Genomic DNA, 14990 nt, shown 5'->3' with positions numbered 1-14990 from the left:
AGGACATCCATCTTCTGAGACTACTGAAGCCAATTCTCCAGGGTCTAATGTGGGGTGTTAGGTGGAGAGCATGATGGCTGACGATCAGTCTAAGATAACTGGTTGGAGTTGGAACTCTTAGCTTTTTTTTTTTTTTTTGGTCGGTCGTGGGGCTTGAACTCTGGGCCTGGGCACTGTCCTTCAGCTCTTCAGCTCAAGGCGAGCGCTCTACCACTTGAGCTACAGCGCCACTTCCGGTTTTCTGGTGGTTTATTGGAGATAGGAGTCTCAGGGTCTCTCCTGCCCGGGCTGGCTTTGAACCGCGATCCTCAGATCTCAGCCTCCTGAGTAGCTAGGATTACAGGCGTGAGCCACCAGCGCCCGGCTAACTCTTAGTTTTTTTTTTTTTTTCTCCTGGTCCTAGGGCTTGAACTCTGGGCCTGAGTGCTGTCCTTGAGCTTCTCTGTGTTCAAGGCTAACACTCTACCACTTGAGCCATAGCTCTACTTCTGCCTTGTTCTGATTAGGTGGTACTAAGGAATCGAACCCAGGGCTTCATGCATGCTAGGCAAGCACTCTACCACTAAGCCATATTCCAAGCCCTGAACTCTTAGCTTTGAACTTGCTAACCAATTACTACCCTGGGCATTTTATAGAAAGAAAAAGACTCTAAAGAAAGAACTCTCCCTCTCTGCAGCAGGGCAGAGATCCACCAAGCCTTGTTGCTGATAATCCTTTTTTTTTCCTCCTCCCCAAAGGAGGGAATAACTCCCATTTGCCTAGGTGGACAGGTAGCTGAAGCCCCAAATTCCTAACCCTTCCCTCACTCTTCTTCCTTAACCACTGGAACCCACCACATGGATATTGGTGATCCAGTCAGGGTCCTGCCTAGCCATGGCCAGTCAGGGAGCGATAGCCATGGCAGTGTTACAGTATTGGGGGGGCGGGGAGGGAGCAGTCATACTGGGACCAGCCCACTATGAGTCCAGTCCCAAGGAGGGTAAATCCTTTCCATTGAAGCCGCCTCTAGTGAGAGCAAGGCTCAGCGCAGGCTCAGGTCCTTGGAGAAGTTGCTTTGTTGCTCCATCCTGTACCTTGGGTTCCTATCTATTCAGTGCCCTGAAGGGTGCCTGGCATACAAGGGCATGTATGCTGTCACTGCTGTTACTACTAATGTGGGATAACGGGCAATTGTTGCCCCCTTTGTTTCCACACTCCCACCGTGGGTGGAAAATGCATTTCCAGCAGAAGGAATTCCTAGAGATTCCCAGGCTGCTGGAAATGTCTTCAGTGGTCTGACTGCTGTGTATGCGCCAAAGATACTTCCTCTCTCTGCCAGCAGAGGGCACCATTCACCTAAACCAACAAAGCCCTACCAGGTGCCTCCCAACCTGGTTCCAACAGTCAAGCTGGGAGCTGAGGATGGAACAGCATGAGTGTTTAGGGAGTCTGCTGTGTGGCTGGGACATGCTGTCACAGAATGCAGGCTCAATTTAATAGTGGCTAAAACAATGAGAGATTTTCTTAATCTCAGAGTGGCCATCAAAAAGCCAGAAGTGGGGCTGTGGCTCAAGTGGTAGAGTGCTAGCCTTGAGCAAAAGAAGCTCAAGGACAGTGCCCAGGCCCTGAGTTCAAGCCCCAGGACTGCCAAAAAAAAAAAACCTGCAAGGTTTGGTGTGGTGGTGCATGCCTGTAATCCCAAGTCAGCCCAGACAAAGCTATAGAGACCCTGTCTCAAAAAACAAAATGCACATACAAAAAGGGCTGGAGGGGTTGTCTGGCCAACATGTAAGGCCCTAGGTTCAATCTCCAGTGCCATTAAGAAAACTTTTATCGGTTGTGGGGCCTGAACAGCTCTTCAGCTCAAGGCTAGCACTCTACCACTTGAGCCACAGCACCACTTCTGGCTTTTTCTGCCTATGTGGTACTGAGGGATCGAACCCAGGGCCTCATGCATGCAAGTCAAGCACTCTACCACTGAGCCACCGTCCCAGCCCCTTTTTTGTAAATCTCAAGGTAGAAGTTTTTCCTGTCCTGCCTAAGAAGGTCTTCAATGACAGACAGACAGCTCCAGTACAAGGTCAAAATCAGCCATGCCCACAGCTCAGTAAGAGGCAAGAAAATAGCTGAATGATGAAGAAAGAGCTGGAGTAGAAATTAAGTTCTAATAGCCAGGGAAGGCCTTGCTGAGAAAAGTATAGCATTCCAGCAAAGATCAGAGGGTATGAAGGAGCAATCACACATAAATCACTGCTGTATAGAAGCAGTGGCAAGTGCAAAGGCCCTGTGCAGAAGTGTGCTTGATGGGGTTCAGGATGAAACAGAGAGAGAGCCAGAGTGTGATGGGAAAGGCAGGCAGAGCAGCAAAAGTGGATCCCAGGACACCAGGCTGCGCTGAGAGCAAGGAACAGCCCCAGAACACCTGGGAAAGAAAGGCCTGACTCAGCTCCCCCCCCCAGAGCTGGCTCAACTTGATTTCTTTTCTCTGTGCCATCCTCCCTCACTGAGGAGGAGGCCGGGGCCTGCCTGGGCCTGTGAGCAGCTGCCGAGCTGGCTGGCAGGAGCTGCAGGATTCCTGTCTCAGGGCCCCAGGGCTGGAGAGTCTGTCAGAAAGGACTCCTGCGCGGTGGGGCAGGGCCTTCGTTCACGCTGCCGTCTCCCACAGGAGTCCAGAGATAGCACAGGCATCATTAGCACGGTGGCTGTTACTCTGCTGTTATGCCCGGCCTTGGGTGCCCTCCCAGCAGCGTCCCCTGTATCCCCTGCCCAGCAAGCTACAGGGCATGGTGAGGGGGAAGGAATCCAAGGAGGGACGGGTGGGTCCTGTCCCCACTGCCCACCAGTGGCTGCTAGGGTAGGGAAGGATTCTGTATGTCACCCCAGGAGCCGGAGACAAGGTGCCCAGAATGACCATGAGAACCGATGCCAAGGTTTTTTTTACTACTGTTAATCACATACCAGATACATGCCAGGCAAGACGATATATCAAACCCAGAGCTCAGATTTTGGTATCTCACCCTACCCATACCTGGCTTCTCACCTTCAATGAGTTGTGGGAGCCCATGGAGGGCCAGAAAGAACTAGAACTTGTTACCTGATCTATCTTTTCACAGATATCCATTGAGGCCTTACCAAGTGTCAGGCTGAAGGCTGGGCCTTGGGGACACCGGCAGGGAGGGGATAGCCCTGGGACAATGAGGGGTCAGTGAGGAGACAGGCAACTACCCTCTCGCTGGTGATGGTCCTACTAAGGTAACCCCCCAATCTGAACCCACATGGAGAGCTGGGTTGGAATTTTCCAGAGGTTGGGAGGGATTCCAAGCAGCATGTGTACATATGCAAGATTCCAGAAGGACAAAATGCAAGCCGGGTGCCCATGGCTCATGCATGTAATCCTAGCTACTCAGGAGGCTGAGATCTGAGGACCACAGTTCAAAGCCAGCCCAGGCAGGAAAGTCTGTGAGACTTTTATCTCCAATTAACTACCAGGAAACTGGAAGTGGCGCTGTGGCTCAAGTGGTAGAGCACTAACCTTGAGCTGAAGAGCTGAGGGACAGCGCCCAGGCCCAGAGTTCAAGCCCCACGACCGACCAAAAAAAAAAATGCATTCTACCATGGAATTATCTGTCAAAGCCAAGGATTGAAGCCAGCAGCTGGGCCTGTCATCCTATCTACTCAGGAGGTTGAGATTTTAGGATTGCAATTTGAAGCCAGCCTAGGCAGGAAAGTCCATGAGACTCTTATCTCCAGTTAACCAGCAAAAAGCCAGAAGTGGAGCTGTGACCCAAGTGGTAGAGTGCTAGCCTTGAGCAAAAAAAAAACTCAGAGATAGTGCCTATGCCCCAGAGTTCAAGACCTAGGACCAGCATAAACACACACACACACACACACACACACACACGAAAGTAGGAGGAAGGGAAGGGTGGCAGGCAGGGGGGGAAGGGGAGACACTTTAATATTTTATACTTCCTCTGTGTTCTGTTATTTTTGAATCGTGCTTGCCTTACCCACCACAGAGCTAACCTTTGAAAAATGAGAAAAAGGAGGAGAGAGGGAAGGCGGGCAGGCAGAGGAAGGGAAGGAGGGAATAAGAGATGCCGAGCCGGACCTGGGAAGGTGGCTCAGTGGTAGAGTGCTTGCCTAGCATGCATGAGGCCCTGGGTTCAATTCCTCAGTACCACATAAACAGAAAAAGCCAGAAGTGATGCTGTGGCTCAAGTGGTAGAATGCTAACCTTGAGCACAGAGAGGCACAGGGATGTGCCCAGGCCCTGAGTTCAAGCTCAAGGACCAACAAAACATAAAAATGCCGGGCGCTGGTGGCACACGCCTGTAATCCTAGCTACTCAGGAGGCTGAGATCTGAGGATCGCGGTTCAAAGCCAGCCCGGGCAGGAGAGACCGTGAGACTCCTATCTCCAATAAACCACCAGAAAACCGGAAGTGGCGCTGTAGCTCAAGTGGTAGAGCGCTCGCCTTGAGCTGAAGAGCTGAGGGACAGCGAGCGCTCAGGCCCAGAGTTCAAGCCCCACGACCGACAAAAAAAAAAGAGATGCCGAGCCTCCAGCGTTGTCTACGTAGTCTCCATGGAGAATGGATCCAAAGGAGACGCATCAGTCAGCTCCTGGCAAGGGAGAGGCGAGCTCTACAACACACTGCAGGGCTGGGGATGAAGCTCAGTGGAAGAGCATTTGCTGGGCATGCGCAAAGCCCTGGGTTCCACCCCAGCACCAACCACAAAAAACAAAAGACCCCTGGAGGAGCAAATGGTGGGCGGCCACCATGCTGTGAGCCTGGCTGCCCTTTTCCAGCCTGTATCCCCAGCCCCATGGCAGGCCGATTCATTGTTATAAAAGCTACCCAGTACATTTTAGGGTACTTAGCAACATCCTAGATGTAACACCCCCCAAAATATCCACAGACATGATCAACTATCCCCAGAGGAAGACCCCCCCCCTCACCGTGGAGAACCACTTGGGGAAGGTTTGTGATCAGGATGGCAGGTCATCAAGCAGGAAGCAGGTACCTCGCTGGTGAGTCCTCCAGAGGCAAAAGAGGGAAGCGGGCCTCTCCCCCTGGACGAGGCCACGTGGATGGAGTGGTGGCTATAGGTGCTGACACAGCCAGCCACCACCATAGCCTGGCAGGGAGAATACCACTGCAAGCTCGCCTCCTCCCACTGCCTCCCCGGCTTCATTGACTCAGCCAACCCAAAGCCAGAGTACAGGGAACCGGGGTGCCATCCACAAAGGCCAGCGTCCTAGGGCCCCGGGCAGGGGGTGGCAGAGGAGAGGAATGGCAGACTGCATGGATCCATGGGTATCTGGTGTCAGTCACTGAAGGAAAGCTAAGGACAGGGAATACTGGTTTCTGATCTAGGTAACTCAACTGCTTGAGCCACAGCTCTACCTCTGGCCTTTTAGTAGTTAATCAGAAATAAGAGCCTCATGGATTTTCCTGCTTGAGCTCAGCCTCCTGAGTAGCTAGGATTACAGGTGTAATCACCGATGCCCAGTAATGGTGCTTTTTTTTTTTTTTTTTTTTTGTAATTGAAGAAGAGGGAAGGAAGGAATGAAGATTGGAGAAGTTTGGTTTTAAACTTTATCTGTTTAGTATGTATTCTCTCTAAATAATTCTATGAAAGGACTTCAACCTAACGACTTATGAGTACAATGCATCTTAGCCTTTCAGATTTTGTTGTTGTTGTTGTTGTTGGTCATGGGGCTTGAACTCTGGGCCTGGGCGCTGTCCCTCAGCTCTTCAGCTCAAAGCTAGTGCTCTACCACTTGAGCCACACCATCACTTCCAGTTTTCTGGGGGTTAAATGGAGAGTCTCAGGGACTTTTCTGCCCAGGCTGGCTTTGAATGGAGATCCTCAGATTTCAGCCTCCTGAGCAGCAAGGATTACAGGTGTGAGCCCCTAGCACCCAGTTAGTCTTTCAGATTTTTTCAAACAAGGTCTACCTGTGTGGCCCAGGCTGGCCTTCGAACTCATGAGCTTCCTGCCCCTCTGCCTCTCTAGCACTGGGATTATAGGCCTGGACTACTATGCCCAGATCTCAGCTAGTTCAGACTATTTTGAGGAGCCTATGGGATGCCCATGGAAATGCTCATGCACAGGCTGGTTCTCTGCAGATGTGGGGTGCTAGAGAGAGGAGGGAGGGGCACTGGTGCCAGCTTCCCACAGCCGATGCCCTGCTTCCCATTAGAGATGGAAGGGAGAAGTCGCTGGCAGCCACAGAGGAAGGAAGAGGAAGAGCGAAGGAGAAGTAGCGGCTTCACAGCACGGAGGGGTGGCGCGCTCTTCACCCGCAGCCCCCATCGCCTGCCCGGTGCTTTCCCGAGGAGAGAAGTCAAAGCTGAGAGGGGACGGGACTCACGGACCAAGGAAGAGCAGCAGGCGAGCTGCTTGCTTCCCCCTTTGGGAGCCAGACACTGGGAGTGTAACAACGCTCTTCCCACCACTGCTGCTGCTGCCTGGGACCTGACGGCGGGCCTTGAAGTGACAAAGCGTGGGCTTGGGAAGATGGCAGATTGCCGGGCCAAGTCCCAGTGTCACTCTCCCCACACCCAAGAGGTGGCAATCGGAATTTAAGTGGACATGATCATCTGTAGAACTCAGAAGGAGCCGGGGGGCTAGTGGCTCATGCCTGTAATCCTAGCTAATCAGGAGGTTGAGATCGGGGAACTGCAATTCAAAGCTAGCCGGGTCAGGAAAGTATTGAGACTCTTTTTATTTTTTATTGGATCCAGTTGTGGGGCCTGAACTCTGGGCCTGGGCACTGTCCCTCAGCTCTTCAGCTCAAGGCTAGCGTTCTACCACTTGAGCCACAGCGCCACTTCCAGCTTTTTTCTTTTTGCTTATGTGGTGCTGAGGAATCGAACCCAGGGCCTCATGCATGCAAGGCAAGCGCTCTACCACTGAGCCATCTTCCCAGCCCAGTATTGAGACTCTTATCTCCAATTAACCACCGGAAAACCAGAAGTGGGGCTGTAGTTCAAGTGGTAGTAACTGAGCAGAAGAAGCTAAAGGACAGTGCCCAGTCCCTGAGTTCAAGACCCAGTAAAATAATTAAACAGCCTGGGGGGTGGGTATAGTTCAAGTGGTAGAGTGCTAACCAAGCAAGCAAGCTGAATGAACTCAAGGCCCTGGGTTCAAATCGTAGTACTGTATGAAAAGAATAAGATGCTGCATGGACTGTTTTGGCGCTCATGGCTCATTCAGGCCCATCATCTCTCTTGGCTCCAGTCACACTATTGCGGCCTTCGTCCTCCCTCTCTCCTCCATTCGGTGACACACTGCGGTGTTTCATGCATTCTCTCACTAATGGACTTCTGCTTTTTTCAGGGTTTTTTTTGTTTTGTTTTGTTTTTTTGCTATTATGAATAATGCATCTCTGAACCTTGAGTGTGTTTCCTGTTGGTGTTTTCTTTCTCTCATTAAATGCTGAGCACCAGGTGTAGGATTTGTGCACGTCCACTTTTATTAGAATCTCACTAGTTTTCCCTCAGAGCAGCAGGCAAGACAGTCTGTGAACACTTGGATAAATGAGTAAAATACCTTTGTCCCTTTGTCTGAAGGGACAAAGGCTAAATGTCAATTGTGGTTTATCTCTAGAGAGCAAGGTGACTTCTACTTTTCATTGCCTTCTCTTTGCCTCTCTCTGTATTTGATTTTCTTTTCTACCCTGAATTTTGTGTGTGTGTGTGTGTGTGTGTGAGTGTGTGTGTGTGAGTCATGGGGCTTGAATTTAGGTAATAGGTGCTAACCCTGAACTCTTTTTGCTCAAGGCTAGGACTTTACCACTTTGAGCCACAGTGCTACTTCTGGTTTTCTGGTGGTTAATTGGAGATAAGAGTCTCATGGCCTTTCCTGCCTAGGCTGGCTTGGAACCACCATCCTCAAATCTCAGCCTCCTCATTAGCTAGGATTACAGATGTGAGGCATGAGCACCCAGCTGGTTTGGCAATTTTTTTTATAAAAGTAAACCTGGGCCAGGTGCTGAGTCAGAGATGATCAAAGGGGAGCCTCCAACTGCCCAGGGTCACACAATAGGCCTAAAATCCAGTAGTCCTGGCTCCAGGGTAAATCCATTCAATTCTCTGTTTTTGTTTTTGTTTTTTTTTTTTAATTGTGAAAATACTATACAGAAGGGTTATAATTACATGGGCAAGGTAATGAGTACATTTCTTTTTTTTTTTTTTTTTTGTCGGCCGTGGGGCTTGAACTCTGGGCCTGGGCGCTGTCCCTCAGCTCTTCAGCTCAAGGCGAGCGCTCTACCACTTGAGCTACAGCGCCACTTCCGGTTTTCTGGTGGTTTATTGGAGATAGGAGTCTCACGGTCTCTCCTGCCTGGGCTGGCTTTGAACCGTGATCCTCAGATCTCAGCCTCCTGAGTAGCTAGGATTACAGGCGTGAGCCACCAGCGCCCAGCTTGAGTACATTTCTTATCATTGTTGCCTCCTCCTTTGTTTCCTCTTCCCATTCCTTCCCATCTCCCCCCCCAAGTCTCTGTTTCTTTTTTTTGTCTGTTTGTTTGTTTGTTTTTGTTTGTGTTTTGTTCAGTCTTGGGGCTTGAAGTATGGGCCTGAGAATTGTCTCTGAGCTTTTCAGCTCAAGTCAAGCTCTCTACCACTTGAGCCACAGTGGCCACTTCAGTTTTCTGGTGGTTAATTAGAGATTAGAGTCTCACAGACTTTCCTGCTCGGGCTAGCTTTGAACCTTGATCCTCAGATCTTAGCCTCCTGGGTACCTAGGATTGCAGGTATGAGCTACTGCCCCCTTCCCCCCCCCCCATCCCCGGACCCGTTCAATTCTTTATTAACCAGCTATTAAGCGTAATCTACTCTGTTCTGTGCTGTAGTTCAGTACCAGGCGTATCTGTCCTTAGGACCTCAGTCTCCCAAGAGGGATGAAAATCTGCTGATATTGTAGACAATTGTCACCAATTTACAGTGGACTCATTCCCGGACAAGCCTAGCTAGGAGGTTCTATTTCTGATCTCCACGATCAACCCGTTTCAGAGATGGGTAATTGGAGGCACAGAGTCTGCTACTTACAGGTCTCTGGTAAGCAGAGCAGGGCTGAGTCCAGGGAGCCTGGCTCTGTATCTTCCCCATGCCCCATGCCCATCCGCCTCTCATTGTAGATGGCTGTGATATAAGCCACAGCTTGAGCTGTGGTCAGAGAACAGAGAACTTACTGCAGACTCCGCCTCAGCATCCATATGGGGTCAAGCCATTTGGGGCTCTTGGGTTTTTTCTCTAAGATTTTTTTTCTTTTCTTCACTTAGAGCTTGAACTCAGGGCCTGGGCACTGTCCCTGAGTTTCTTTTGCTCAAGGCTAGCTCTCTACCACTTGAGCTACAGTGCCACTTCCATTTTCTTCTGTTTATGTGGTACTGAGGAATCGAGCCCAGGGCTTCATGCATGCTAGGCAAGCACTACATTCTCAGCCCTTGGCTTTTTTTTTTTTTTTCCTTTGGTCGGTTGTGGGGCCTGAGCTTTGGGCTTGGACGCTGTCCCTCAGCTCTTCAGCTCAAGGCTAGCGCTCTATCACTTGAGCTAACACCACCTCTGCCTTTTTCTGCTTATGTGGTGCTGAGGAATTGAACCCAGGGCCTCAGGCATGCAAGGCAAGCACTTTACCACTGAGCCACCTTCCCAGCCCTTGGCTTTTTTTTTTAAAGCAAATTTTCCGATGTCTTAAGTCCTGTCTACTAAGAGGAATGCCTAGAGGAAATCAGCCTGCAAGCCAGCCCCAGCAGCTCAGGCACCAAATTGGCATGGAGAAGGGCAGAGGCCTAGGGGGCTCCCCGCAGGACTGGGGTGTTGTCCACCACGTGACCAGGGCTCTCACCCAGTGGCACAGACGCTATCACTGTGGCAACCATACCGGTCTCCAGGGAAATGGCTTTCCACACACACACACAAACACACACACACACACACACACACACACACACACACACACACACACACACACACACACACACACACACAGTTCCCAAGGCTGGAGTGGTTAATTTGGTAGAATAAAGCCAACATGGAGGAAAGTAAAGACAGAGTAAAGCCCTTCCCTAATGGCATCCATGGAAGAAGTCCATTTCTTCTTTCACTTTTTAGTCCATGGGTTCTACATCTCCACCTTTTTTTTTTTTTTTTCTGTCGGTCATGGGACTTGAACTCTGGGCCTGGGCACCGTCCCTCAGCTCTTCAGCTCAAGACTAGAGCTCTACTACTTGAGCCACAGAGCCATTTCCAGTTTTGCAGCAGTTTATTGGAGATAAGAGTCTCACGGACTTTCCTGCCCCTGCTGGCTTTGAACCACAATCCTCAGATCTGAGCCTCCCGAGTAGCTAGGATTATAGGCGTGAGCTACCAGCTTGTTTATTTGTTTAGGTATTTGTGTATTGTACATTTATTTCCAACTCAAACCAACCGGAGGACCCATGCCAGGGCACAGTGTGGAGAAGGAGGAAGTGGCTGGGGATGGGAGTCAGACTAGGATTTGAAAGAACTCTAATTCCTTGCTGTCTTCTGGGAGGAATTTAGAAGGTTGATTGGTGACGTTTAAATCCTGTGATCTGATCTTGGTCAGAGCTCTGTAGTCCAGTCAGTGCTTAGTTTGGGACTATGCCCTGGGTTCTATCATTAACATAAACAAACAAATAACTTCCTGCCAGGTCTCTGGCTCTGATTGCTTTCAGAAGAGAGAGGAAACTGCTGACCATAAACAGAGCCCACTTCTGCTTGTCTTTCCCTGCCTCTTGGGATCTAACCTCTGCCTTTCCCTTTCCTCCTTCCTGAGCTTTAGCAAGACTTTTTCTCTTTCTTTCTCTTTCTTTTTCTCTCTCTCTTTCTTTCTTTCATCTCTCTCTTTCTTCTTCTTTTCTTTCTTTCTTTCTTTCATCTCTCTCTCTTTCTTTTTTTTGTGTTGGTCTGTGGCTTCAACTCTGGGTCTGGGCGCAGTCCCTCAGGTCTTCAGCTCAAGGCAAGCGCTCTACCACTTGAGCCACAGTACCACTTCCGGTTTTCTGGTGGTTAATTGGAGATAAAAGGGACTTTACTGCCCAGGATGGCTCTGAACCATGATCCTGAGATCTCAGCCTCCTGGGTAGCTAGGATTACAGTTGTGAGCCACCAGTACCCGGCTTTCTTTCTCTCTTTCTCTTTCTTTCTCTCTTTCTTTCTGATGGTACTAAGGATTGAACCCAGGCCCTTTTCATAAACACTACACTACAACTTGACCCACATCTCTAGTCCTTGTTTTGAGGTAGAGTCTCACCTTTGCCTGTGGGAGCCTTGAACTCAGAATTCTACTGTCTTCACCCCTTCCCAAGAAGTTGAAATTACAGGCAGGTACCACCAAACCTGGCACAATTTAGGTTAGATGTTAATCTCACTGACCAGTTTTCCTAGCATCCTCTATGCCTCCCCATTGTACTCCCCTGGTTAATCACAGCCACTGATCCCAGGGGATGGCTCCCAAGCAGAACTACAGAGCTGGCTCTCCTCCTTGCTTAACAAAAGTCCTACTGATGCCAGCCAGACACTGGTGGCTCCGGCCGCCTGTCATTCTAACCACTTAGGAGGCTGAGATAAGAGGATTGGTGTTCGAGGCCAGCCCAGGCAGGAAAGTCTCTGAGAGTCTTCTTTTCGATCAGTCACTAGAAAACTGGAAGTAGAGATGTGGCTTAAAGTGGTAGGGCTCTAGCCTTGTGCAGAAAAACTCAGGAACAGCACTTAGGCCCTGAATTCAAGCCCAGGACTGGCACCAGAACCAAACAAAAGACGTGCTACTGAATACTGAGTAAGCACATGAGCATGGAGGAAAAATCAAGAATGACTCAGAAAAATTACAGGATTTATCCTGAATCTTGATGCTGGAATTTTCTAGACCTGCCTTGCAAACCTAGCCCTTTGTCCACACTTCATTGCTGTGTGTCTCTGCCCCAGGAAACTCCTACCACCTGCTCCAACCTGGCGTCAACTTGGCCCTACCTACCATCCCTTACCATAACGCCTGAGGATCCTGCCAAGTGTGCACCTCTAAATCTCAGCACTCTGGAGGCTGTGACATGAGGACCTTGAGTTTGAGGCCCACCTGGGCTATCAAAGCAAGACCCTGCTTCAAAAACAGTATGCCTGTAATCCTAGTTACTCAAAAGGCTGAGAGCTGAGGATCCAGGGCTGGAGACTGATCAGCAGTCAAGTCCACAAGATTCTTATCTCCGAATAACAGCAAAAAGTAGGAAGTAGAGCCATGACTCAAGTGGTAGAGCATGAACCATAAACAGAAAAAGCTGAGTGTGAGGCTCTGTGTTCAAATTCCAGTGGCAATGGCTCATGCCTGTAATCCCAGCTACTCAGGGGGCTTGAGTTATGAGGATCCTGGTTCAAAGCCAGACTGGGCAGGAAAGTCTATGAGACTCTTATCTCCAATAAATCACCAGAAAACTGGAAGTGGCGCTGTGGCTCAAGTGGTAGAGCATTCGCCTTGTGCTGAAGTGCTGAGGAACAGCGCCCAGACCCAGAGTTCAAGCCCTACAACCAACAACAAAAAAAAGGAAGGGAGGGAGGAAGGAAGGAAGGAAGGAAGGAAGGAAGGAAGGAAGGAAGGAAGGAAGGAAGGAAGGAAGGAAGGAAGAAAGGAAGGAAGGAAAAAAGAAAGCAAGAAAGAAAGAAAGAAAGGAAGGAAGGAAGGAAGGAAGGAAGGAAGGAAGGAAGAAAGGAAGGAAGGAAAGGGATTAATAACTTCCATCCCAAATGGACCAGATCTTAGCCTGATCGCTCTTACTACCAGAACGCTGAGGTAGCTTGGAAGTGGGTACCAGGACCCCATAGATCTCTAGACCTCCACAATTATTCTGTGGTGCCTTATCTGTAACTTGAGACACCAAGTCCAAGGACATGTGTGTGGAGAGAGGGGCCTGGCCAGCCTCAGAGCTCAGTGCCTGCAGGAGGCCCTTGGCAAGAGCTCACTGGCCTCACGCTGCAAAGAGCCAGTTGCCCATAATCTTGGGTTCATTCGAAAGCCTGGCCCCTGAGGAATGGGGAAATAGTAATCATTAATGTTTACTTAGGTTATCTCACATAGTTCTTGAAACCACTCAGGGGAGCCCAAAGGGAGTTTAGATTTATTACAAAGCCTAACTGGGTTTGGTGGTTTAATTGCAGTACTTGTGAGGCTGAGATAGAACAATCAAGAGTTTATGGCTACGTGTCAAAATTCTATCTCAAAACAACAAAAACAGTGTGGCTCAAGTCAGGCACTGGTGGTTTATACCTATAATCCTAGCTGTTCAGGAGGCTGAGATCTGAGGCCCCAGGTTCAAAGCCAACCTGGGGCAGAAAAGTCCATGAGACTTTTATTTCTAATGAGTCACTATGAAACCAGAAGTAGAGGTGTGGCTCAAGTGGTAGAGTGTGAGTTAGACTTGAACACAAAAGCTGAGAGACAGTGCCCAGAGATTGACTTCCAGCTCCAGGACTAGCACAAAACAAAACGAAAAACAGAACTCTTAGTCCTCTGGCCTTTGGATTATGGGATTTGTACCAGTGCCTTCTTTTTCTGTCTTCAGTTTCTCAGGCTTTTGGACTTGAACTAAGCCCTGCTACCAACTATATATCTTGTTGATTTTGGGGCTGGGAAGGTGGCTCAGTGGTAGAGCACTTGCCTTGCATGCATGAGGCCCTGGGTTCAATTCCTCAGCACCACATAACAAAAAGAAAAAAGCTGGAAGTGGCACTGTGGCTCAAGTGGTAGAGCGCTAGCCTTGAGCTGAAGAGCTGAGGGACAGCGCCCAGGCCCAGAGTTCAGGCCCCACAACCGGACCCCCCCCCCAAAAAAAAATCTTGTTGATTTTGTTCTTTGGAGAGCCTTGACCTTTAGCCCATCTCCTTACTTCTGCTTCCAAATCTGTTCAATGGGGTTCATTGATGGCAAAGGGCTAGATGAGGTCTGGTGAGATATGGTGAGGTCCACAAGTACAATAGCTGATACAGAAAATCAGCCTTCAGCGAATATCTCATAAATAAATAGGCGAATATCTGTTTGTCTCCATCCTGGATTTCCTTATGAGCCCTAAAAAGTCAAGGACTGGCTTTTATTTATTTCTGTGTCCCTTGTGTTAAGTAGTTGACTGGGAGTGCTGAAAAAATGCTTGTTGTTTGCTGTAATGAGATGACGAATCAGGAAAGCTGTCATCCCCGAGGTAACAGACTAGAAGGTATGGGAAAACTGAACGCTGGAGGAGTCAGCTGACAGCGGCTGAATCTTAGCATCTTCAAAGGGAACATTAGACAATTCCCTGCCTCCTGATGTGTGCGTGGGAGGTGTCCAGCCACACTGACGAAATGTTTTTGCCTAAAAAATATTTTGCAAACCAAGCACTAAATGGCTCTTGCCTGTAACCCTAGTTACTTAGGAGGCTGAGACCTGAGGATTGGAGTTTAAAGCCAGCCCCCGAAGGAAAGGCCTTGAGACCTTTATCTCTAATTAACCACCAAAAAGCTGGAAATGGAACTGTGGTTCAAGTGGTAAAAGAATATCAGCAATGGGCTGGGAAGGTGGTTCAGTGGTAGAGCGCTTGCCTTGTATGCCTGAGGCCCTGGGTTCAATTTCTCAGCACCATATAAGCAAAAAGAAAAAAGCCGGAAGTGGCGCTGTGGCTCAAGTGGTAGAGCACTAGCCTTGAGCTGAAGAGCTGAGGGACAGCGCCCAAGCCCAGAGTTCAGGCCCCAGGACAGGACCCCTCCCCCCCCAAAGAAATAATATCAACAACAACACTAATAATCAGTGATGGCTCATACCGGTTATTCCAGCTACTTGAGAGGCAGGGATCAGGAGGTTCGTAGTTCGTAGTTCGTAGTTCTAGACCACTCTAGGCAAAACAAGCTTAGCATGGTGTTGGGTATCTGTCATTCCATATACACAAGAATTGCAAATAGGAGGTTGAAGTCCAGGCTGGCTCAAATAAAAAGCAAGACCCTATCTGAAAAATAACTAAAA

This window comes from Dipodomys merriami, unplaced genomic scaffold, assembly GCF_024711535.1.
Source record: "Dipodomys merriami isolate MVZ:Mamm:240054 unplaced genomic scaffold, mDipMer1.0.p SCAF_64, whole genome shotgun sequence".
Classification (NCBI taxonomy): Eukaryota; Metazoa; Chordata; class Mammalia; order Rodentia; family Heteromyidae; genus Dipodomys; species Dipodomys merriami.
The sequence above is the reverse complement of the archived record's forward strand: the minus strand, read 5'-3'. Positions refer to the sequence as shown.